A 27,364-nucleotide genomic window follows, 5' to 3' on the forward strand; every position below is an offset into this window, starting at 1 on the left:
ATTATGAAAGATGCAACTGGTACTCTGACAAAGGGTATTGCATAACTGGAGGGGCATGCGTTCCCAACGGGCATCGTTTCGAAAGGGCATCGGCAAAGTCTACTTCATTGATTTATAAAAAAATGCAAGCTCTCTACAAGCTCTACTAGCTCGCCTTGTAGGTAGGCTAGTTTTGTGTGCAACCAGTGTACAACAAATTAGCGCATAAGTGGTTAATCAGACTAATGTATTTAGTCAATTATAAAAAGAAAAAAACAATTTCAATCAATTCGAAACTCAGAGTCAGGATAGTACAATCTCCAATGCAGGGTTTTGAGGACCTTACCTGACCTTATACGAGTATGGAAACAAATCCAGAAACCCTTTGAATACATTTCATGGCACGGCAGTGACGGCACGTGTCGTTTATTTCTTGTAGTCAAAAAGAGCCATAAGTGAATGCAAAAGGCCATCCTTGGAGTAAAATGTCCTTTTGTAATGTAAGCCTCATAATGATGAACTTGGATGCTCTTTCAATTTCACATTGCGTGACACAGGTGTGGATAACTTACATTTATCTCATACTTCCGCCTCAGGCAATTGTAGGTATAGCATAACCGCAGAAAATCTCACCATTCAAGTTCACATGTTTTGTTTTTATTATGTCAAGAGCTTCCTTTGAGGAACGAAGGGGATTTTAATATAGTGCTCCAAAGGTTACACACTTTATTTTCTGGTAGGAACATTACCAATCAATTTGAGAAGTTTGGGATAGCTGTGTGGAATATTTCACACCATGTTATGTTACTGTCGGCATAGCACGAGAACCTCAGCGCCCTTCTGCACAGCACAGTGCACACCTGCCTCTGAACGTCTATGAAAACACCATTTCTAAGCTGCAAAGCCATCATAAAAGCAACACACTACAGAGACTGCATATCAAAGGACTTAGATTGTCTTTAATACAATATCTACATTATAATCTTTTGATTTGCACCAAAAATGAAAGCCAATTAGCAAACACACCAAGCTTGTGGAACTATTGCCAACATATTCCCTTTTTTGGTGGAGTTCCCTTCATGAACATAATAGATTTTTAATGAATAATGTGGACTGTTGTCATCAGTGAACAGTGTTAATGACATGTTGATGATCAAAAGGCTTTACGGAGGTTTAAAATCTGTTGGTTAACTTCTTACAGCTTTCTGCGGTTATTGTTTTATCACTAAAATCGCAATATGCACGTTTTCAGAGATACTCCTTTATTCACATGTTCTGACAAGGCTGTCATACTGGCTCTGCTGGAGGTTTAGTGTTTATGGATTTATTTTGTACTAATTCTAAAACCTGTAATTGTCTCCCCCAGCCAAAGGCATGGGGAGAGTATGTTTTGCACTCCGTCCGTCCATGTGTCTGCCGTTCCGTCCTTCTGTTACCAGCTAATCTCCGGCACCGTTAACCCAGTCGATGCCAAACTTTGCACACACATACACACACTCCCTGAATGCCAACGATTAACCTTTGCCCCAAATCTTCCAGAACGGCCTGTTATAGCGCCACCATGAGGCAGCTTTTCACCTTTTTTACATATAACTGCACCGATCTGTGTGAAACGTTGCACGCACACTCCCTAGAGGCCAACGACAAACCTTTGAACTGCATTTTTCACATCTGCCTTTTATAGCGCCACCAGGAGGCCGACTTTTGTAAAACACATTTTTTATATTACTCCTGTCCAAAAATCCCACAAATCGTTACACAGTATATAGTCAAGTGCTCAAGACGGATCTGTCCGATATTTCATATTCCTAATTGGCTAACATTGGCTTTCAAAGTTTGCAGGATTTGTCCGTTTTGAACAAAAAGCCTCAAATCATGAACGCAGCGTGCAATTTACGTGAAATCTTTCACGCACTTTCCTACTAGGCTGAGGAATATATCCCAATCTTTTCACATTGGCCTGTTATAGTGCCACCATCAGGTGTATTTTTGCAAACACATTTGTGGAACAAAATGCCTGAGTCATATCATCAAATTGCCATCAAAGGCGTAAGAATAAATGGCACCCTTTTCACCATTTTCTATTATAGCGCCACCAGGAGGCCACAACCTGACCTGGCCTGGTGGAGACCTGTGCCCCGAGGGGCACTTTTTCTAGTTAATGTATATGCTACCTGTTGTTGCTAGAAAGAGCCTCCAGTGTGATGGAAAAACGTACTAACCTTTGGCAAATACAATATGTTACGTACTCAATTTTCTGTAAATACCCATCATTCTTATATGCTGTATACATTGTTTGAGTGATTGATGGTTTTATTGACATAAATTCTGTCGAAAGGATGAAACACAAAAAGTCTTGAAAGCTTATTTCCATTGTAGTCCTTTTACATGTGGTTGTTGACAAGTACCTGTTCAATGGGTGTGTGCATTTTCTTTTTTGCAAGATGTGAGGTCATGTGTAAAAAATTTAAAAACATTCATGTCATAACATATCGAAACCTCTTACATAATGATGTGGATTTAAAATTTTCTTCTCTGCTCCAGTCGAACACAATGAATGTTCCTTTCTGGTTTTTGTTTGTATTCTTGTTCTTTGTCTTTCTTTTCCCGCCCTCGTCCCTCTAAAGTGAGAAGAAAAAGAACAAACTTGGCAGCATTCCTTGAAAGTGACACACAGTCAGTATCATCGTATGGCCTCGTCTCTGCTTGAATTCTTGAGAAACGTGTAGAATTGAATCAGCCTACTGTTTTAAGGTTGGAACATAAGACATCCGTTGTGCTTATGGACATAATTGTGTACGGCTGTACGCGTCTTCACAGTGAATCACATATAATAGCTTTTTCATTTGATGATGGCTTATACATGCAAACCCAAATTCGACTTTGTTCAGCTTGTGGCACGTTGTGGTACGTTGCTAACTATTCGTAAAAGTATGTGTGTGGTATCATGTGCAATGAAAGTATTAAGTATAGAAGTATACCGTAAGTGGCGATCCCTTTGTGCTGCAGAGGTGTCTCAGACAGGCGTGTTGCCTCACCTGGTCCTGTGTTTGCTTCAGATGGTAGGATTAGCAGGCAGCCATGTGGAAGATATTGGTTCTAATCCAGCCTGTCTCCACTTGGCACTCTCGCTAAAGGTAGCACAACACCCTAAGGAGGACACTGAATATCAGCAGTGTTTTGTGTCTCTCGGTGTGATACAGCAATATTTTGACAAGTACATTTGCAGGGTGTGATTTGCCTTGTGGGGGCGAAGGATGGCAGGTGGGGGGGGGGGGGGGGGGGGTCTGCCTCTGAGTTAGAGGGGGGGGGGGTCTGCCTCTGAGTTAGAGCATGGATGTGTGGAGGGGCTTGTATTGTTGATCTTAACATGGCTTTAGTGGTCAGCAGCACCAATTATAGTGGCCTGCGATAAGTTGGCTGGGTGAGGGCACTACGTTGTTACTGTAGTGTTGTATGGCCAAAACCGGGCCCTATTTTGAGCATAATATATTTTGAGAACATTTTCAAAGAAAAAAAAAATCACACCTGTGTGAAGTAAGTGTTGCAACTCCGTGTGGGGGGTTCCCGGAACTTCCAGACCTGCAGGAACGTTGCCCAGGGTGCTGGCCCGTTTCCGGCGAGCCGCCCCGTGTCCGAAACGGTTGAGAAATGACAGAGTTACCGTGTGAGGGTCCCCAGGGGTGTCCCCGGAACATGCAGACCCCCAGGAACGTGCCTAGGGGGTTCCGGCGAGCCGCCTTATGTCCGAAACGGTTGAGAAATGACAGAGTTACCCTGTGGGGGTCCCCAGGGGTTCCCTGTACTGTACTGTACTGTACTGTACTGTACTGTACTGTACTGTACTGTACTGTACTGTACTGTACTGTACTGTACTGTACTGTACTGTACTGTACTGATACACCTGAAATCATACAGTTAATATGTATGTGTGTGTTAGGCTGCACAACAGTGACACGAAAACCAAACAAATGCTATTTTCGTGCTCAGACCCAGGCAGGCAGGCACCCAGGCAGCCAGCCAGGCACACGCAAAGCTACAGTACTTAATGAAGTGGTTGCACCACTTCAAAAGAAGTTAAATTAGCAGATCTACAACCACACAACATAACAACATAACATGCAGTCGCCATGTGAGATCGGGTAATTGTTTTGTTTTGTGTGACATACTAAAGTATAAAATAGGGCATTCATTTCAGGAAAAACATAAAAAGATGAAATATTGAGAGATAACAGCTAGGTTTCTGCCCAACAGCTATGTTGCACTGTCCCAGTGTAAGAAGAAGTCTGAGCAAAGGGATTTGTGCCTGGCCTGTCTCAACTTTTTCTCAACTCTTTTATTAAAGGCGCAGTGAAACGGAAATGGTGAATAACATGAAAATGGTGTTTCCACATGAAACACCGGTCTGAAGTTTCTGAACCAATCAGAGTGTCGCATCCCTTCAGGCGATGGGACGGTAGCTAGGGACGGTGGCTAATGCTATGCGCAACAGCGTGGTGTTGTTTGTTTACAAATCAGACGGTCGCCCAGCACAACCAGTTTACTGTTATGTGGCTTATTTCTACCCTATAATGTTTTCAGAAACATATTTTAGCGTGATGATTAAGTTGAAACCGAGTAATACACTGTCTGAATGTTATCTTGAATGGAAATAAAAACGGAGAAATCTGTAATCAGAAGCAGCTGTGTTGCATGGATGCGCAGACATGGGGAATTAAACATGTGAGCTTCATTTTTATTGGCTTTTATCGATGTGTACCTCTACACGTCATCACGCAGCACGTTTTCGTTTTAATAAATAAATAATACAATCGTTTTTATGGACCTTTGATATAAAAACACACAGAAATGAGAATTTTCCCATTGTTTTGGCATCCATTGTTAGGTATGCCCATATGATGACCACGGATATGGTCTAAAAGTGTGAAAAACTTATTTTTCATTTCACTGCGCCTTTAACACTTATGTTGATCTGTAAATCCACAGTAATTGCTCAACCTAGACAGGTCACACATTATGAGAAAAGTGAAAATTCTAATCAGGGAAAAGTGTATTTTTGTAAACTATTATCCCCACCAAAGAAACAATTGTTTGGCACACTCATAGGTATGTTCCTACGCTAACTTGTCAGAATAATCTAACTAAGAATATATAAACTAACCTTTGACCTTCAATTTTGAAATGTGTTAAATCTTGATGTTTGAAAACAAATGTCAGGCTTTGTGAGACAAATTGCAATGTAAGTGCATGATTATTACATTGATTAGTACATTTTCTGTAATAGACATAGACAGCATCTGTCCTTAATATATTATCTCCTTATCTACTGATATACTCTCTCACAGCATGATGCCATTATAACAGATTGAGAGGGAGTTCAACAAACCATGTGCAACCCAGATTTGAGTCAAACAAGGGATTATGCCACTCAAATGTGGAACGCCCTACCAACAGCCATTAAGACATGTAAATCCCTTGTCTCCTTCAAAACCGCTCTCAAAGAGCACCTACGGCTGCAATTTGAATAAAATCGGAGTCCCCCTCCCACCCCTTTTCCCCCGTACTGTACATGTTTTTCCATTTTTTACTTTCTTTATATGATGATTTCCAGTTTTTGAGTGGTGCAACCACTCCTATACGGAGCTTTGTGTGTCTCTGGCTGGGTCCCTGGCTATGTCCCTGACTGTGTCCAGACTCGAAAATAGCGTTTGGTTGGTTTTCAAGTGACACTGTTGTGCAGCCTAATACACACACACACATATTAACTGTATGATGATTTTGGGTGTGACAGTACAGTAGAGGGACCCCCAGGCATGACCATATATGGTCATGCCTCGTGACATCACGTGACATCATCAGGGATGGAGAACCCTGATGTCATCAATATTAAGCCAATATATGGGAATGCCGATGTATGGAGATCCCTGATGTCATCAATATTGGCCAGCAACTCTATATTTGATCTCAAAGCCTGTGCGTGCCTGCGTGCCCGCGTGCCCGCGTGCCCTATCCAATACCAGTCTCTGCTGGCATCATGTCGAGAGGGTCCTTGAGCAAGGAACTCAAGCCCTGTCTGAATCCTGGCCAGTAGGTTTTGGTGCCTTGCGAGGCTGCCGCTGCCATCAATGTGTGAATGGATTAATGTATACTGAATACATTGTTTAAATCACTTTGGTAAAAGGGGCTTTATAAATGCAGACCATCTACCACAATGTTTTGGGTGATCAGTCTACTCTACAGTGAGACGACGAAGTAACTTCATGGAAGGACTGTTATGCGTCCCAAGGCTCGTCCACGATGCCCTGAACGCGCCACTGCTATTACAAATAACAGAATAGCACAACTTAATCATGCAATATGCTGACAATTAAGTCCTTCTCATTAGTGATATAATGGGAAATGTAATTAGCAGTAATAATAATTATTGTGTTTAATACATTTTCTGTTTACTTATCAAGCACATTCTAATTTCTAATTAGTAGTCATGAGGATTTCATACTTTTGTCTTAAGTCATTTTTGTAAACAGGTTTTATTTTTTTAATTTTTTTTTAATGCACCAACTCAAACAACTCTTGGATTATAGAATGAGACATTCCACAGTGAGCTTGCTTTGTTTCCCCCTTTGCAGAAGAAATGCTTTCTTTATTCTTAACCTGACAAATGGGCAATTGCCATGTGTGCTTCTTGCATGCAGGAACTATCGTAAAGTGTTCCACTGGTCTTTTGCCTTTGGTCAGTGAGATCATCAGGATTAAATTATTAAGTGTGTAAAGTGATACTTCAAAACATTGTCTGATCTATTGGACAATGCATTTCCTGCATGGCTACCATTTATTCACACTGGAAAGAAATGTGGTGCTACACAAATGAGATATTTTTTTATGGGGAGCACTCAATCATGAGACCCCTGTCGAGTCTGTATCTTGGTTTGCCCATGTAAGCTTTTATCTTTTTCATCCCCATATTTGCAATGACTGAATGGTCATATGCATATATCGTTTTTGTTGTTTTATATAAATACAGTGGCCTATTTTTCTTGAAATAATTAATCTAATATGATCACAAGATAGATGATGTTATCCTTTATTAACTTAATAAAGATGTGTGTTATTATATTGATGCCAGACTACTGTTATATAGGGTAGGAATGTTTTCCTGCTGATTTGTTTGTTTGTTTGTTTGTGTGGCTTTTAAAGGATGGCTTAAAAGAATGTGTGAATTTACAATCACACCATAATTGATTACATTGGCCATGGCATATTTACTGTGGCCTGCTTTAGTATCATTAGTTTCAGTGAAACTAGAGGTGGTACTAAATTGGTATTTTTATTTTTATCTGCAGAAATCAGATGGTGCAAGAGTGAGTGTCTGTACAGCCCAGAGCTGAGGCCAGAGGGGATAACTCAAAAGCTGATTGGACAGCTTCAGCTTCAGGAAGTGTTGTCAAGGAGAAAGGTCAGTCCTCCGTATGAATTTTCTTTCTTCTATGCATTTGCATAGAGTTTTAAATCTAGATTCTGTGCAAATGGGATTTCTCAAAGGCTTAGAATGAAAGTCAAGTTACAGCAATGTTATGCGTGTATAATTATATTTACTTAGATGATACTTAGATGGTCCCTTAATGCAGCGTATACAGTATACTTATATAAAGTATACTTATGCAGAAAACACAGGTTATTCTCTAATACAGTTTAATGCAGCAAACAGTTATCAGAAAAACATATTGCTATCTGATGGCGTAATTTGTTATAATATCTTTCCTGTGACTTGTGACCTTCACACGGTCATCACGGTTACCTTTGGTGGGGTCCAAACTCATGGTCTCATTGGCCTCCTTCGTCAAGCGCTGAAAGCTGCAGGTGATATGTAGTATTGGTGTCTGTGCAGCGTGTTTCAGTTGCACCTCTGTTTTGTGGAACAACTTAATTGTCTCAAACATGCACGCAAGCAGCACACACGAGTCATGATACCCCAAGGCCTAGATTAATTAAACGGTGAAAACCCATGAGCAGAGAGCATTCAGCAGGTGCCTGTTTGCCTTGGTGTGGGACTTGCTTTTGGCTAGTGGTGCTGTTGCTCATTATACATCTGTAATTAAGTTACAATTTTATTTGCTTTTTTAACCTGCTGTCATAGGGGATCAGCATGGCTTAAACTCTGATTTAAGAACACTCTTGGCTATATTGCTATTGTATCCCACTATTCTTCTCCATCAATTAACGAGGGTCTCTGAAAGATGTTGTACGATCTCTCTGGCAGTTGTTTTCCAGTTCCTGGTACTACAAAACGGGTCTATCTGTTTTAAAATTTCTGTTCTACCGGCACCTATACAATCTCTTGATTTGTACTTAATACAAAACAAGCTGATTTACCCACCCACCTTCCTCGTCACTATATCTCAGCAAAACAAACATACTGTCGTGCGGCTTGCGACCCCCTGCTGGCTGCAGGGATGGTCCCCACAAACCCCTGCTGTTCAGCTCATCCAGCGTTGGGGGTCTGTTAGAAGCACCACACGAATGGGAAGAGGCAGGTCTGTCATTTTGGAGTCACCTGCTGGCAGAGAGGGAGTGGGTGGGAGGCCCAGCAGGCGGCCCCAAACGGGGCCAAGCCCAGACTGTGGGAGACGACTATCTCCACACTGCACACACCGGGTGGCCAGGCCTAAGTGAGAGCCACGGCCTTCTCAGGCTAAAGCCTAATTCTAACTTTGTTGCACAACGGTGTCTTAATGTTCCTGCTAACAATGTTTGCTAAACGTTGGCGGGAGACTGTGGAAATGGAGGTTACATAATTCTCTTGTTACATAATTTGAAGCAGTGCTGGGTTGACCCCTAGTAAGAGTGGGGGTCCTGATTTATTTGATTTGCACGACATAAATACACATATTTCTTTCCAGGACGTTTAGTTGTTGTGCCGGTGAGGTAAGAAACCCTAGAGGGGCTTATGCGAGAACCTCACCGTTTACATTACATACAATTAGAATGTATTAATATTAAAAACAACAAACAAAACAACAAAATAGAAATAAAAAATGATCTATAGTCATAGTCCTCTTCAGTCATGTTCCTTTCCTTCACTGTGTTCAAGTGAGCAGTGAATAGTTAAATCCCAAATTAGTCAGGCACTTTCTAAAAGGTTAGTGAGTGAGAACTAAGTGAGCTCCCCTTGATGTTTATTTGACTGAATTCTGTAAGAGATTCTGTCGATGGTGGGATTCAGTCATGAACCTGGAATGGATACAATCTGGGTTTTACCCACTATTTTTTCTGCCTTTATTGATAGTATCAAGTGAAGATGGACAGGAAAGAGGGAGAGAGAGAAGGGGAGAGACATGCAGCATAGGTCGTCATGAACGGAACTCGAACACGCGCAACACGCTGTCAGACCAAATATATATATATATGTGGCATGCGCCTGGACCGGGTTTACACACTATTACACCATCAATGGACACAACATTAAAGCATTTTTATGAAATAAGTTGTACCTAATTCTGTTAATCAATAGCATCACTAAATGCAATGTTAATTATCAGAACACTATAATTATGTCTGTCTTATTAGGATAACGTGTAGGAAGGTCTTAAATACACAACCAGTTGTGGGGCATCAAGGCTCCAGGGTAAACACCACTGGTCTTCCGTGACCACTGACCAGTGCTATGTGCAAGACCAATATAGTCATACCGTATCTTCCCCACATGCAAATACTTTGAGCTCAACATTTTGTAGATACGATAGCGCCATGCACTGGCTTTGCGTGTGGGGGTGTGTTTCATCTTAACCCATTTAGACCGTACGACGTGTGGGAACATCATAACTAATCCAACCGACGGGTTGCTAGGACGTGTCCTAGTGCATTTTCATTGATATCAAACGAGAGAAAGATATTCTGATTATAATTTTTTTGTTGGCCTCTCCTTCTGCACCATACTCCTTGCTCTTTGGGCATGCACGTTGTCGTTCACTTCCCTGTATACGGATCAGAAAGAATAACTCATATCTCTCCTATACCTCTCCATGGTTTTGACCACCCACCTGCTCTTCATTTCTGACTTCCAACATGTCTCTCGTTCAAAATATGAACACGAGATATTATTCAGCGAATCGTAACGATAGCGAGGAAAGCACAAGTACAAGTATTTCTCCCGTTTTGTGTCCGGAACGGAAGGGGGGGGGGGGTGGGGCAATACAGAGTAAAAGCGGCCATATCTGCACGGCACCCTGAGTTGTTATTTTGAAAGAAATCCCGGCGCTGTTTGTGTTAAAATTAGGCTATAAAATGAGGTGTAGCGCAAACGGAGCGCAAAGCTATATTCCTCACAGACTTTACGATTGCACTTTGGACGACCCTCCTTGGAGCTCGATGGTCTTATCCACAAAGCACAAGGGTTTGGTTGTACACAAGAGCACACCTCGGTAGGGGGCTTCACAACGCGCACACGCCACACTTGTGATTTTAACGATTTCGATTGTGAATGTGACTGAAATCTTCCTGTAATCAACAAACGTGTGACTGTTAATTACTTGTGTCAATTGTGTTATCACCAGTTAGGCTAATCAAAGACCATGATTTAAAATGTAAGTGGTGGAGCAGCAAACACCTCCTAACCACACCACACCATTCACTTCCGTTTCATTAATCCATCTATACTGCACCCAATTCCCAGCCGATTGCTATAATTCAATGTTATCTGTAATCAGCAAAGTGTTTCTGTTACTTTGGTTTATCAATTATGATTTGATCACCACTCAATCAAATGCTATAGCTTGAATTGGAAGTGTCGGACATTGGGCTTAAGCATGTATTGCATGCAGTATGTGGAGGTGCGGAGAGAGAGAAGCGTTATTTCTATTATGTGCTCAAACAGCCTATCTGTCTTCTTATGTAAGAATTTTGTGAATACATCCTCTTCACATTCCTTATCTGTCTCTGTAACTACAGTAATATCCTGACACATTTACAAGAAGTAAAAAGCAACAGCACCTGCTCAACCTGTTTCAATCCATCCGATCATCTGAACACATTCAACACCCAATAATCCTACACACAATTGAGGTGGCATTTCACCCCTTAATGCTTCATTAATCCTATGAAATAAAAAATATTTAGTTCTGATTTTTATTAATTTTTGTTTTTTTTAGTAGTAGTAGCAACTAAGTCTCTCAACTCTGCACGTTTGGAGAGCTCCGTCAGTCTGTGTGAGGAAATAGAAAGGGAAAGAAATGCAATACATTGACCCCCAGCGAACACTCACACACGGCCGCGGACCTGTCGCCGACCCCATAGCTAACACTCACACACGGCTGCAGACCCCAGCTAACATTCACACACGGCTGCAGACCCCAGCTAACACTCACACACGGCTGCAGACCCCAGCTAACACTCACACACGGCTGCAGACCCCAGCTAACATTCACACACGGCTGCAGACCCCAGCTAACATTCACACACGGCTGCAGACCCCAGCTAACATTCACACACGGCTGCAGACCCCAGCTAACATTCACACACGGCTGCAGACCCCAGCTAACACTCACACACGGCTGCAGACCCCAGCTAACATTCACACACGGCTGCAGACCCCAGCTAACATTCACACACGGCTGCAGACCCCAGCTAACACTCACACACGGCTGCAGACCCCAGCTAACATTCACACACGGCTGCAGACCCCAGCGCGTGACGCCACACAGGCTGTCGCCACGTCGCTGACGGATAACCAGCGAACACACCATATCAGTGAGTGCGCACGTACGTGGCAATTTGGGAAAAGTGAAAAATATTGTTACCGTGTGTCTGTCTGCACATGGTAATGATCGTATGCCCATGTGCAACTTCAGATCAATTGCTCAGCCCACTGAGGAGAAAAAAAACTTAGACGGACGGACAGACGTTTGCTTGATTTTAGGAAGATGCCTAACTGAGAATGTGAATGAACTTTGTCTGTTGGACATGAGCCATGATTAGGTAGAGGCTACAGTCAGTGATTCTGATTCCATGCACTGACTGCTTTGGACAGAAATGTACACAACTAGTTGCGATGCGTGAATTTGTATGATAGAAAATGTTCTGTTGTTAATATCTTTATTGTCTTCATTTTCTTGGTCGTTTGGTAAACTGTCCAGATTATTCAAAACTCACCTCAGAAAACATCCAAACAGAATATTGATTGTTTCAATTCCTTTTGCCTATAAGACCCAGGACTGAGACTGAGAAACCAGAAAGCTTGTTCTTTGTTATTTTTTTTCTTATTTACAGATGCGATTAATCAGATCTAAACTTGGATAATATGCCCCGATAAACACTGCTCAGGTAAAGTGACTAGTCAGCAAATTGGTGAGCTATTCTCAGGTACTTATTGTACATCACAGCGTGGACCAATACAGTACATCTGCTTTACACAGCCTAGGTCTGAGACGCGCCGGCTGAATCTCACCGCTTTTCCTTTTTCTTTCCCCCCTCTGCGGTTTGCCCAGGGGACAGACGCCGCTCTACGTGTTGTAATAAGGGGAGCTGATATAATGAAGGTCATTGTAATCAGAGCTAATGTGCCAAGGAGTCAAGACACTGTAGCTGTATTTGCCAGCAAGGCCCGGCATCCAGTGCCCATGGGGGATGGGTCTGATAGTGTTATCTCGGCTAACCTGACTCTTAATACAGGCCTCGTGCCGCTGTGTATGTGTCAGCATCAGGGCAGAACTTTTTTTCTCCCAGTGATCCGTTCCGTGTGTGTGTGGAGGAGTGGTTGGATTGGGGCTACACTCGGCGAGCTCCATCCTTGTTAAATCCCATCCCAAGGTGTTTGGCTTCCCTCAGTTCACATGCTTAAGAGCTCTCTCTCTTTCTCTCTCTCTCTCTCTCTCTCTCTCTCTCTCTCTCTCTCTCTCTCTCTCTCTCTCTCTCACTCACACACACCCCCACACACCCACCCATTTGGATAGCAAGGAGACTGGCCTTAACCGTGCCTTCAGTTGAATATACTTGACATACTAGAAACATCACCCTGATGTCTGTTGAGGACACAGTCTTAAGATGACCTCTAAATCTAATCCTGTCCCTTGGGATATGCAAATGGCCCCAGCTCAAATTTGATTTGTTTTTGGCAGTCTGGGATGTCACAGCCTCTTTACACACAGAGTAAAAACAAACCGTACACAGAGAGTTTCACATTTTATTCAAAAGTTTGGTCACTAGTCTTCTTGATGTATATAACATAATATACATTTATCTCGGAGGTAATGCTTAATTTCTATTCTCTTACCCAGGAATTATAAATAATGGGATAGATTATATAGCAAATCCTCGCGATCAGCTAAACCAAGACTGATCTGATGATCCGACATCTGGAGTCTTCATGAATAATTGATTCATCTTATATTCTCTTTCAGATGTAGGCATGTCTGCAGGGTGCACGTCAATAGCTACAGTTACAAGCCCAACAGGACAGTTTAAGAGCTGTCAAAATGTTTAGGCATGGCGACTATTAAGTAACTCTTTTAGTAAATTTTACAATTACTAAGTATTAAAATATTTATTTTATTGTAAGTGGCAGTGCTTTGGTCAGCGCCACCGCTGTGACACTATGAAATGTTGTTCCGCTGTCTTTACTGTCTTATTTTGTCAGTGAGAATTGTACCTCACTGGACGTGATGTATGACTGGGAATTCATCAGGAATACCATGTATGACTCTCTGTATTCATCAGGAATACGCAGTCCATAACATCTGAAAACTAAACCTCACCTCCAGTGGGAAAGCCCAGTACAGAATATAGAAGGTTGATCACCGTTACTCCTACTTCTTGCGCTTCATGTGCCGCTTTCTGTTCATAACATCAAAGGCCATTTCACCCTCCTATTCATTGCAGCACCTATAGAATAGAAATGGCTGCCCGTGTCAAACCCCATGCGCCTCGTCTGGCCCCGTCATTTAAACTTCCACCCGTTCTCTTTGTGGCTTCCTGGAGGACCACAGCGAAATGATCTCTTTTGTTTCGCATCATTAGTTCCATCTGTTGTGCGCGCATGCAGGCCTGTCTGTTCCGGAGCATGGCAACGTGATGGTCGCCAGGGGCGATTGGAGATGCCACCACCGTCCCGGTGGCTTGTGGCACGACCTCCGCCTCTGTCCGCGATCCCTGCGACACTCTCACCCTCGCTCGACAGTTTATGCTTATTTATTTATGTGCCTGCGAGGAAAACAACAGCACACGTGTGTTAAATTGTTTTTGGAGTGTAGTTATTCTGATGTTTTAGAAGGATTAAAGATATCCAGGGCTGGTTTTATATTGGTTCTTGTACTGCATGTTTGTTTAGCATTGTAATTATCATGGTTCTCACAGTTGGAACAGTGTTGCTAGTCACGAGTTGTGTACTGTTGTAAACAAGTTTTTCTTCTGGAATCTAGTATGTGGAATCTACCGTAGTATCACAAGAGTAGACTACAATTACACCTACACCATGTCCACTCAATGACTAATTATGAGCTTCAATGAGTTAGTTTTGTGTGCTTATTTTCTTATAGCAAGGAATTCAGTGATGCATCAAACAGATGTAGTATTTTTCTCTCAACAAGGAAATATTTTATTCATGATTTACATGAATGATAAATCTTCAGAAAGTCTTAGTGCTGATGGGCATACACAATTTAACATCTGTCTTCCTCAGAATAATTAATAGTGCACCGAAACACTTGGGACTCAATGTTAAGATTTTCTCCTCTCACTTTACTTGATCTACTTAGTTCTCTAAAGAAGACTGGAATGATAAACACACTGTACCTATGGCAGTCATGTTTGCTTCCTCCAGGAAATATGCTGAAATAAACCCCCCCCCAAAAACAAACAAAATCTCCTCTCCTAAGGAATGACTTCATTTCCACGGTTCCCTTGTGGATCCATGCAAACCACACGGTGAGAGAGAGAGCGAAAAATGGCCTTACTTTCTAATTACCATTCTGAAATGAATATTTCCTTAATGTCTCCCTAGTGAAGGCGTCTGGCCTTATCTCCATAGTGTGAACATGCGGGACAAGGGCATGCGTGTGCATGTCAATGTTGAGATCACCAGATCATTTTCATTGAAGATGGAGTCGTCAAAGGTCACAGCCATCCCAATGACCTAACCTTGCAATGTAACACCTGGGTATAAAAGTGGACTCATCCTATCTACTGGGATGGGTGTAATGTACCTCTAATGTCTAAAGTGCGGAAATAAAATAAGAGTTATAGGTTGTGTGGAGGAGCTCTTGTGTGTGCGCCAGAGAATACTGTAACTCTATAGGGTGAAATAGCTGTGTTGGTATCACCTAAGGTGACAGTCTATTGCCAAAGTGCTGTATTTGTTGGAGCCATTATGAAATAGAAGTCTGAGAAAAAGGCCACTATTCAGTTTGAATTGATTCCTGGAATACTCCAGAAGTGAATATGCTTTCATTTTGATAGTATTACTATGGACCAAATGTGTTGTGTCAGTTTTCACCTCTCCATTACTTTGCTCCATTAAGGCGAAACTTTTATTTTTGCAGTCTATTTTCTGTGATAAAATGAAAATCTGAGAGCTTTATTAAGTCTGAGTGACAACCAGAGCTGAGAGCCAACAGGAAAGTAAGTCATGTGGGATCTGGTTTCAGCTCATTTTTGCTCAATTTTGCTCTCCTGATCAAATACTGCACTTTCCAGTAGAGGCCTAATGGGAGTGTCAAGTTCACAAAGGCCCTCTATCTGGCTTCCTCTGCCTCCATTACCTGCTAAGAATGCTAGTTTTTAGTACTTACAGTGTGTACCGTCGAGCTAAGCTTATATTGTGAACATTATTTCCAAAGCTCGCCTACAGATGCTGCAGTATGTCGACATGGAGGCCACCACAAATCATATTATTCTCCCTTTAACTCTTGGATTCAAGCTCCCCCTTTAGTAATGCTTTTAAAAAGCCCTCATCTGCTTTAACCTGAACAAACAAGGCCACCAGTGACTCTGGGTTCAGGGCCTTTCAAACAGCCTTTCAATAAAACACGCTCGGCTCAGCTGTGAGACCTACAGGATCTCCCATGCAGCGCTGCCCCGCTGAAAATACCCTTCCTCCTGTTTCAAAGCCCTGAGCTTTTGGTTTCCCCAGGAGATCCAGTATTATCCTGTGAGGTTTATTTAAACTTGTTGGGGAAGGTCTTGCCTTTTTTTTGTCGTACAGTAGTCTATGACATTTATGGGAAATATGAAAGTGGGTTTTATTTCTGCCTCGCTTCCCCTGCCAGGCTTATTGATCCCCAACACCAGGTTGTGGTAGCTGGCTTCCTCGGTCAGGTAGATAAAGGTGGGTTTTTTGATATGGGCCCATGTGGTGCTGCGGTGGGCCGCATCTGCAGCTCCATCTGTCTGTGGCATAAGCATGGGGAGGCGTACTGCTGTAGCCAGACCATGCAGCACTTTGTGAGTGACGCTAATCCACATGGCGAGAGAAACGGTGGGAGAAGGAATGGGGAAGACAGTCGAAGAATGAGTGATGACAGTGGCATTCTTTAAAGTTCAATACTGAGGACTGTAACTTATTTTCTATTGGCCTTTTATTGTGTCTTTCCCATAGCTATCTGCAGTGTATGACATGCCGGGGAAATAAACGTAATTTGACCATCTCCGATTTCACTGCCACAAATAAATGCAATATAAATACAGATACACGGCAAGATGATATTTCGCTAGAACTTATTTATTTATATGGGTGCCGTACCCATTCTGCCCGCAACATTTCTTCACCTTATAGAGCTTTGTTTAGAGCTTTGGTTTTACTGAATATTGAGTTTATAGACTTTGTCCCCTTTCACCACTGTGAGATTTAACTTCCTTTTAAATTGTCAAACTGGTCTGTCTCAATGCGTAACTTTTTTCTTTTGGCCCATCTTGGGAGGACAGCCGTGCTTTGGCGAAGAAATTATTGGACTATTAAACCACAGCCCCTCCCCACTCCAAAGCACTTTGTGCTCTGTATAAATGTATTGGAATTACTTCCAGAGAGAGGGAAGGTGGTGAAAAAGGCTACTTATTCTCTTAATGACGCATCGTCCTTTTTAAAGTTGTCATTCTCATTCACAAATGGATGAGTATGGCAGAAGTGGACCCCATGGGAGTGAGGTCATCCCAACCTTCGTGCCCCGCTCTCCCAACACGGGAAGTTACGCTGCGTGAATGTATGCTTGAGGTGTAGTCATGCTGCCTTATGAATTGGCCAATGGTCTGAACAAGGGACACAACTTTTCAATGTAAATTTGGTGTATACTTATGCACAATTTTTTTTATCATAATAGTTGACCGGGGTTCGCCAGGGGTATACTCCTTTTTCACCAAAACTCTTTGCTAATAATGGCCTATCTACTTTGCAAGCTCCCGACATGTCATAATTCAAAGTGTTTGTGAGTCTAGAGCTGGTATTTTCACCAAATATTCACCTGAGAATAGGGACGTTAGGGTTTGTGTGGTTAAACAGTTAATATGTTTTCTTAAGTGCACTGAAAAGGTCCTCTGTAAATGGTTAAACAGAGTAGTGCTGTATGATTACCAATAGGGTCCATATTGTCGGATGGAAAGAATATTGACTCTGTCCATTTATTTATGTAAATGTTTTGTATTTGTCTCGTTTAATTTCATGTTTTTATGTTACTGTACGTGATACATCAAGAAACATAGTTTTTTCTTCTGTTAAAACGACTGTTTAGAGCTGCTGTTGAAATGCGTTTAACCAATACAAATTGTGAAAGAAGTTTGGAAAATGTTGGAATGTCGGGAGTGTACAGAGAGAGAGATAAAGAGATAATCCCCACTCCGTCTAGCTTGGGCATTATAACTATTTACACCCATCTTTTGTGGCTAGTGTCAAAAGTGCATGGAGGAATTGTATCCAAATATAATTTCTGGACAAACATTTGAATCATCAAGTCTTAAAGTCTTTGAAAGATAAGACAGGCTTGATGTAGGTACCTTCCCCGTCCACATGGTCTTGTCTGTTATAATCCGGTTATATTGGCAGAGGACATGCTCACCGAATCCATGAGAAGTTGTTATTTTTTTTTTTGCGATTTTGTAATAGTTTGAAAGTTTTCACCTGTAATGAAATGACCAAAATATAGAAGCCCGTTTTTCAAAAAACTCAAAAGTAGCAGATACTGTAGATTATAGATTGTAGGTACAGTTAGTTAGTACAGTTAATGGCCATTATAGTTAATGATCAGTCAACCATAAAATGTACAGTTACAGCACATTTTAAATGGGTAATTCCCCAGAACATGGCTTTGAAATACGATATTCTTTAATGTCGTACCTTGAGGCAAGAATGAAATGTGTTCCTTGCACTTACATTCAATTACACAATAGGCTGTCACTTTATTATTGTATTCCATTAGATGTTACGCTTGTCCTCCACGTTGAATTTTGACACATGGTTTTTATCATTTTGTTATCCAGTATCCAGGGTTGTACCTTGTTTGTCAGTAAATTATTGCATCTTTGTATGCTATAGTCCAGTGTATGAGCAACAATAATTGTATCATATACCAAACACCGGAAACATATGAGTTCACTTACAGTTGCTCTACTGCAGTCTTGACTAATGTAATTGTAGTTTTATAAAACTATGTTTTACAATGTTAAAAACTTTATTTAACTACGAAGGCACAGCCCAGCCCCTTTGGGCTGGTTACGAGAACACAGCAAGTGGGCGAGGTGTAGTCAGTGATATACATGACATGAGTCTCCATGGACTGTCTGATTTGTATAATATCCTTCAGACAAGGTCGTAGCGTTGCCTGTGTCTTTGAAGATGGAGGAAAGAGAGTGTGTTCCTCTTCATTGTGCCTGTGAAAAAGAACAAACGTTAAGACCACGGTGTCGGGGGGAGGGTGGGGGGCTTTGACTGTCTTCAAAGTTGATACGGAATCGGGCATGAAACGATTCATATTAAGCGATAGTTGTGTCGATTGCCGGGCATGCCATACGCTGGATTGGATAGACAGGGTGCCATGTAAGAGGAGCTGAGTAGCAGCATTTTAGTGTGAAATCCCGGGGAAACGTATCCATCTGGCATATGAATAATTTAGATGGCTCAAGTTGGTTCCTGTTGCTGTTGTGTTTGCGCTTGGCTTTCTCTCCCAGTTCAGCCCCCCCCCCACCCCTCCCTGACATCACTCTTGAGGCTTGTTTGTGATGCTTAAAGGGAAGTTGGGCCACATGAGGAATCATAGGGAGGAGAGGCTCTATTTCTCTCTCTCTCTCTCTCTCTCTCTCTCTCTCTCTCTCTCTCTCGCTCTCCCATACATGCATAAATACACAATTTAAAACACAGGTTGACCTATTCTGGTAAGTGTAACTGTGTTATGTGGTGAGACAAACTGGTTAATGTGCCTGTGTTGTAATCATGTACTGTACTGTAGTGTACTGTATGCACCCTAGTGACGTTCTCGTCACGCAGGCAGTCTTTCATACATGTCACAGTTACACTTACGCCAAATATTGAACGATACATTTCTACAAAATGACTCAATTTCAGAAAGTTCTTGTGAAAATAACCAATATTCTTTGTACAAGCTGGCAAGATGGCAAGCTTGTGCTGTCGATCGTTTGATTTAGAAGAATTTTCATTTTCACTTTTACGTACACTGTGCAGGCACGCACCAGCACGTACACAACATTGCATGCGTATCCATGCACTCGTGCGCAGACACAGGCATTTGCATAGAAACAAATGTTTTCGTTTAGCTGTGCTACATTGTGAACATGTACAGGAAGTCCACCTTGCATACCCCTGTGAGAAGACCACAATTTAAACGATGGAAATGATGCTTGTGTTAATGAGACTGGGGTGTGGCTGATAATAGAGCTTTATGTGACACTTATAAATGCATTACGCAGCACTTATAGAGATAATTTCTAGCTCAGGCAGATCAGAGAATTCCTTAAAAGTTATTTGCATATGTAACTTGGGAGTACATGGCCCATTGTGGATGCTAAAGGCTGAATAAGATAACTAATGTATAGGTCCCCTTACTGCTTTACATTCACACACGCAAACACTCGCACGAACGCACGTACGCACGCGCACACGCACATGCACACATGCTTGCAGGCCAGGCACAAACAAATATGAAAGTGTTCAAACGCATATATTGTACACGCGTACCTCCATGTTTACAGACATACACATAAACATCGATATGCAGTCCCATACACACATAGACACACACACATGTTCACCCAAAGACAACTGTGTGCTCAACCCACTCACATGCCAGGCCAGCCAATATTCGTTCTGCGTTTATTGTGAAAATGCAAACATGCTAAGCTATGGTTGAGCTGTCTCCTCTGGTGTAATCCAGTCCCTGTCTTCAGAGAAGCCAGGCAGGATGAGGGGGGCGGCATTGAGGGATAGAGGGAGGAGGAGGAGGAGGAGGAAGAGAGAGAGAGAGAGCGAGAGACAGAGTTGGAGAGAGAGGGAGGAGAGAGGTGGGAGGAGGGGGATATGACAGGCCCTTGGAATCTCAACCTCTCTCTCCTGGCGCCCGCACTAATCAACCCCTGTAATTTATGCAGAAAATATGATTTATATTTAATTTCACTACACTTGCATTGTTAATTTGAGATGTAATTAACGCGTCGCCACGGCAACTAATTTCTCAATGCCGTAAATTATCGCCGCCTTTTCATCAAAATTCACTTACTTTGGCTCCTGTGTGCAGTGTTCTGATGCAATTAGGTTACCGGGGCAACCTGAAAGTGTTCATTTTCTTTTTGTTATATTGCAGCGAGGCAGAAGTTTTTATAACACCAACTCACCAAGTCATATTCTCTTTTTGGTGAACAAAGGGCATACACATTTTTTGCACTTTGCCAAAAAAGGGGGGAAGTGAATGGAAGCCTGTGGAAAACCCTGTTCGACAACTACACACGGATGCAGCGAGCAATGTTCAGTGCCTGCTTACACACACACACACACACACACACACACACACACACACACACACACACACACACACACACACACTTGTTTTACTGTTGTCAAGTGAAGCAATTGATTACCGAGCACGCTGTGCTACTGTGACTATATGTGTTTCCCAGTTGTCCTTTGGGCAAGGGCACATGTGAGAATGGGAATCTATACATGAGATACAGTATGTGTTCATTGTTCAAATCTAGCAGAGATCTCTTTGGCTCGCTAACCCCCCCATCCCCTCTCTGTGACAGACACACACACACACACACACACACACACACACACACACACACACACACACACACACCAAACGCACAGCACAAATCCAGTATCCGCGTTCCCTTTATTCCCCCAACATTGGCTGTGAAATGACTCAATATTTTAATCAACTGTATCTAATTTGCACTCCAAGAGAAGATAGGGCCACGTGTGTGCTGTTGCTGCCCTGGCTGGCACAGAGTATGCCCACCGGATGCCTGTGAGCCGCCCTGCATTACCACGCTTGCCAGTCTCCGTGGCCCACTCGGCACGTCCGTCTCATGAATCCACTGCCCCCCACCCCCCCTAGCTGGTCTTCAGTGGAAATATCAGGTCATTGGCTGCTAAGCTCTGGTTAACTGCAAAGGTAATTAAATTTGTAAGCAGGCTTTTTGAATCTTTCTAGCCTCTTCTGTAATACCGGCAGGGATTACAGGGCCTGTTTGAAGCACAGCTGTAGTTTGACTCCGCGGCGGAGAGAAGGGGCCAGTCCCAGTGACCAGCCTGGGCCCACGACAGCCAAAAGCCCCTAATTGACTGACGGACCCCAGAGCCATGACGTCTTCTTTACTGCAGTGACACACATGGAGAAATGCTGAGAGAATTACTGCTTAATATAAGGGCAGGCTCATATTGCAGTGAACTTGCTATATTTAACATACACGTGCTTGGTCGTGTGTTTATGTATTTGTGTGGGAGTTCTGCTTTTCTTTTTCTTTTTTTTAGCACATTTTTCTCTAATGGGGTTGAAACATCTTTATTTGTCGATGCCCACTGTACCCCCAAGGCCACATATGACAGCACTAGCCCCAACGTGGTCAATACTTTGATTTTTTTCTGCTTTTGCCCCGGCCCGTTTGATTTCCAGCGGTGGTTACCAGGGGATTGATTTGCCACATCCGTGTTACAGACGAGAAAGAGATCACTGCGAAAGATTTCTTTTGTATCTCACGATATTGTCCCTGCTGACATGAAACAACATTTGACATTATTTGCGAAGACAGCATAATGTGTGCGAGGATACGGAGAACGTTCTCTCCAGAGGACGGACCGCGGGGAGAACGGCCCCCCCACACACCCCCTCCAATCAAAGGCACTCTTTAAGAAGACTGCTTCTCACCAAGGTATTGACACATTAGATTTCCAACATGTTTCTGATATCTTTTTTTTTTTTTTGCACTGAACTAACGAGTGGAAGGCGAGTGATATCGGTTCCTGTTTAGATTACATGGCTTGCTGCTTGATTGTAACTGAAACCTCCCTCTCTTTGATCCCCTCCCTCTCTGATCTTTTAACTATAGCTTAACTTTGGCTCCAAAACAAACTAGCACTTGCTTCTTTTCATCGCACCTTTGGTACAGTACATAAAGTAATAATCCTGGTATACAGAAATTCATGGAAAATGTAAAATAAAGCGGAGACAGATTTAAAGACATACAGTAAATGTGAGGTATACATACATTCTACGTACCTATTGCTTTTATTATTATCCCTTCAGTCCTATAATGTGTTGTGACACGCTGCAACATTTTAAAGATGTTGAGTTTGGACATTTTGGGGAAATAGATTTCAAAGTGTTATTCAAATTGTAAAGTCTTACAAGGGCAAAGAGTGACTCGCACAAAGCATTTGTCCATGAATGTCAAAATATGACTAAAGAATGAGCGGAGGTTGAATTATACTGCTGATTGAAAAGTAATGTGACTGTGAGCGGACATCCGATATGTGAAGTGTACCTTGATGAGGAGAACCAACCTGGGCCTAGTTGCAACGTCCTTGTGTTAGGAAAGGTTATCAGAGAGGTTTTTCATGTAACTCACTCTGTAAAAAAAACGCTAAGTTGATTAGACTTGTTTATTTATTCAGGTCCAAAAGATATTTGCTTTTGTCACATTTATTCCCATTTTGCAAGCACACAGGCCCTGGAAGACGAGTTACCGAGGAACACAAAATTTTAATTAGTGTATTTTAATCATTCAGGCTTTTCGAGCTAATCCACAGACCCCTGAGAATTCCCAAGATGCAGCTCTGTGCTGCTTTACCATTTATTGTCGAGTCTATTATAATTACTGTTAGCAGGTGGGGGCAGGGAGACGTTTATTATGTTTTTCCATCTTTATTATAATTACCAGAAAAAAATAAAGGATGCTGTTCCATTAAGTTTAGAGATGATGCCATTTTCCTCCTGTTTTCCCCTCAATCTCCTTCCTGCCTTTGTTCCATAATGCCATTGTACTGTAAAGGCTTTCAATCCACATACAGCTTTCAGACATTGCACAGCTTTAGTTGGAAAAACAACAACAAAACGTAATAGATCTCTTATTAAGAACAGAAGAGGGCGAGAAGATGGTCTTAATGAACTGAATTTCTTAGATGGGTTGTCCCCCCCCACTTCCTTTCAAATCCTAGCGGTTCTCTCTCAGTGAAATCGACACATCCTCTGAAACACACAAATGTCTAATGGAGTTGGACTGGGATCAGAACAGAAATGCAGAAACTGGAGTATGTTTGCTTCACTTTCACACTTTGTCAGTACTGAAAGATAAGGGGGCTGCAGTAAATCTTTAAGCCCCATTGCTTTTGGTGCTCTGCAGGGATTTTAGCATCTTCCACAAATATATTATGTGGTTGTGTGTTTGTTTAAATGTTATTTTGACACTCCCTCTGCCTCTAGACTCTAGAGTACAGTATAAACTTTGTGACACTTGTTTGTCCAAAGCAATCAGGCTGCTAAAAGTTTTGGACCAAATATCTGAGTGTCTTGTTACTCTGTTGGATTAGTGATACCAGCTCTATTTTGGATGCATATTGCTGCTTCTTGGGAATTATATGAACAAACGTCTTTTTAACATAATTATTTGCTTTATATGTATAATATATTTGTGTGTGTGTGTGTGCGTGTGTGTGTGTGTGTGTGTGTGTGTGTGTGTGTGTGTGTGTGTGTGTGTGTGTGTGTGTGTGTGTGAGAGGATACTAGGGAGGGAGGGAGACATAAGCAGCACTTTCCACCGGATGCCATATGGGTTGACTAGTTCATCATGATCACAGCTTCTAGTACAGTTTTGTTGGAGTCAACTACATCACATAAAGCTTAACGCTTGCCATCATTTCAATGTCTGTCAAGGGCACCGTTTTGGCAATGGATCTCATCAATTTTCTTAAGTGAGCAGATCTGAAGCTGTCAATTGGCTAGAAGGCAGTACACTACACTTTTACTCCAGAAACATGTTTCAGTGAGCTCTCTGGCCAACGATGGTATCATTTGTATAATGAGCTGAGACTCTTTGTCTGCAAGCTGCCTTTATTCATTAAGGCCGGTCCCTACATACAGTATGCCTTCGAAACCAGTAGTTCTTTCAAGATGTTATCAAAAATGTTCAAAAATAGCAAACTCTCAGCATGGCACAAAGTCATGCGCTTGTAAATCTGCTATTTATGAATATTCTTGAAACGTAACGATCTAACTGACATAGATGCGTTCCTGGTTTTAAGAGATGAATCAAAAGCTTTCATTGCAGACTATCTTTGTCGTAAGTAAGTAACCCTAACCAGTGTTGATTTTATGGTGGTTATGTATTTCCACTGATAATTTAAAGAGAATGGCCGGTAGCATGGCATTTGGTACGACCTCCCGTTAGTTCGACTTAGTTCGATTACTAACGTTACTAACCCTATCTCTAACCCTAACCTTAACATAACCCCAAGCACGGGAGCAGCGCATGTTCACCAACCTTAATGCGTGTTTGCCAACCTTAATGCATGTTCGCCAACCTTAATGCGTGTTTGCCAACCTTAATGCATGTTCACCAACCTTAATGCATGTTCGCCAACCTTAACGCGTGTTTGCCAACCTTAATGCATGTTCGCCAACCTTAATGCATGTTCACCAACCTTAATGCATGTTCGCCAACCTTAATGCATGTTCACCAACCTTAATGCATGTTCGCCAACCTTAACGCGTGTTCGCCAACCTTAATGCATGTTCGCCAACCTTAATGCATGTTCGCCAACCTTAATGCATGTTCGCCAACCTTAATGCATGTTTGCCAACCTTAACGCGTGTTCGCCAACCTTAACGCGTGTTTGCCAACCTTAATGCATGTTCGCCAACCTTAACGCGTGTTTGCCAACCTTAATGCATGTTCGCCAACCTTAATGCATGTTCGCCAACCTTAACGCGTGTTCGCCAACATTAACGCCTGTTCGCCAACCTTAATGCATGTTCGCCAACCTTAATGCATGGTCGAATGACCATGCATTAAGTCCCCGAATTACCACGGTTAAGAAATGGAAATAGGCTTTAACACAACTTAAAAGTTGTGCTTTAAACTGCCCCATGGACTTGTTGCAGCATATTCATAATCCACCATTTCCTGAAAGACATTCAGCGTCGGCGTGTATTTAGCACCGAATCATTGCTCTATTCTTGGATCTTTTTTGGGAGGCAGAAAGAAGGGGAAAATTACCAGTCATCTCTGGTGGCTGTTTTTCATGTTTTCATGAAAAATTCCACATCTCCTCATGAGTTGGCTTTCAGGAAAAAGCTGAGATATATTTCAGGACAGATCCCAGGAAAAATTAATTAATAGACCTTTGAAGTGTGAAAGGCCAGAGTAATGCAATTATAGAGTCTTTGTGAAGTGTCAGGATTTGGAATTATAAAATCACCCTAGATTGGCAGCAGTAATTATGGTTGGCAAAAGAGACATTCTCACACACCTTTGCTGATATTACCCAGCGACAGCCGACTTGTTAAAAGCCCCTTTTCCCCTCTCTTTAGAATGGAAAATATGCCACAGCTCCCTTCTATTTGACAGTGATATGTCCACAGTGTTATGTTGGTATTCCATTTAAGTGTTGCTGCCTTTAACCCAAGAATGACGTAATACGGGCCTAGACTCTGCACTACGGCACGAGGTTCATTCATAACTGTTCACAGACATAGTAGCAGCACTTTTATTATGTTAACCCTCCAAACCCTCAGAACAGCTTCTGTCAGCAATGTACTAACAACTTGCAGGCCTCGATCCTTCTTCAGGACCTCATATTATATTTGACATAATCCAGGCCTGGGCCTTGCTATGTCTTATCTTTTTTCTCTTTTTTTTTTTTTTTCATATGATCGTTTTCAAGTACTGCTTAAATTCACGACATCCAAGATATTTTGGAAGCTGTGATCTTATCGGGCCTGTACAGGTCTGGACAAAGCCCTCTGCAGAGGGATGCGTTACTGTATATTTTCATGGATTAGGAGCAAAGGGTCTGAGTAAAAAGCTATAGTTAAAAGTCAATCCTCATTTTGAAGTGTTCTTGTTATGTCTGGCCTCAGGTCTTGTAGTTAGGGTTAACGGTGACTGATGTGGGCATAGCTGGTTAAATGAATATGTTTAGCCTGTCTGGGTAACAATAGACACGACAATGTTTTCCTTTGTGGAGTCATGTTCAAGTGTACACCAGTGAAGCGTTAACACTGTTCCAGACCAACCAGTTTCTTTATTTTACTTTTATTTTCATTTTTTTATTCATTTCATTTGAATGATTCGATTTACCCAGATTAGGTTGTTGATAATCGAGGTGGATGAACAATACGGTTATGTCCGTTCATAATTACATACTGTAGTTAAACTCGGCCATTGTCTTCTGACCTCGGAGTGTGCTCTATTGATTAATCGATTAGCCTACTATATAAAAAATTAAGCCTGAAGAAATCTTGAATAAAACTCTGTTACAGACTTTAAAATTCACTCCTATTAGAGAAAGCAGAAATGTTACAGTTTTAGAAAGTGGACTGCTTAAGATAAATCACTGTTACTCCATTGCAGGTTATAAAAAAGGCAAATGTAATTGTAAAGGGGGCGGCGGTGGCTCAGGGGTAGAGTGGCTGGATGGTAACCGTAAGGTTGCCAGTTCGAACCCGGGCTCCTCCAGAGTTACTGTCGAAGTGTCCTTGAGCAAGACGCTGAACCCCTAATGTCTCCCAATGTGCAGGTTGGTGCCTTGCATGGTTTCCGCTGCCATCAGTGTATGAATGTGTGTGTGTGTGTGTGTGTGTGTGTGTGTGTGTGTGTGTGTGTGTGTGTGTGTGTGTGTGTGTGTGTGTGTGTGTGTGTGTGTGTGTGTGTGTGTGTGTGTGTGTGTGTGTGTGTGTGT

The 27,364-nt window shown here is 42.1% G+C and overlaps 1 protein-coding gene across 2 annotated transcripts in view; it reads left to right on the forward strand.

Moving 5' to 3' along the window:
• Positions 1-27,364, forward strand: part of casz1 (castor zinc finger 1) — a 203,046-nt gene that overhangs the window by 34,018 nt on the left and 141,664 nt on the right. For both annotated transcript variants that reach the window (XM_080764839.1, XM_080764840.1), the window contains one exon: positions 7,323-7,435. The gene's annotated coding sequence lies outside the window, so the exon portion shown is untranslated. The remainder of the gene's footprint in view (positions 1-7,322; positions 7,436-27,364) is intronic.

The sequence above is a fragment of the Protomyctophum bolini genome (genome assembly GCF_963924005.1).
Source record: "Protomyctophum bolini genome assembly, chromosome: 5".
Lineage (NCBI taxonomy): Eukaryota > Metazoa > Chordata > Actinopteri > Myctophiformes > Myctophidae > Protomyctophum > Protomyctophum bolini.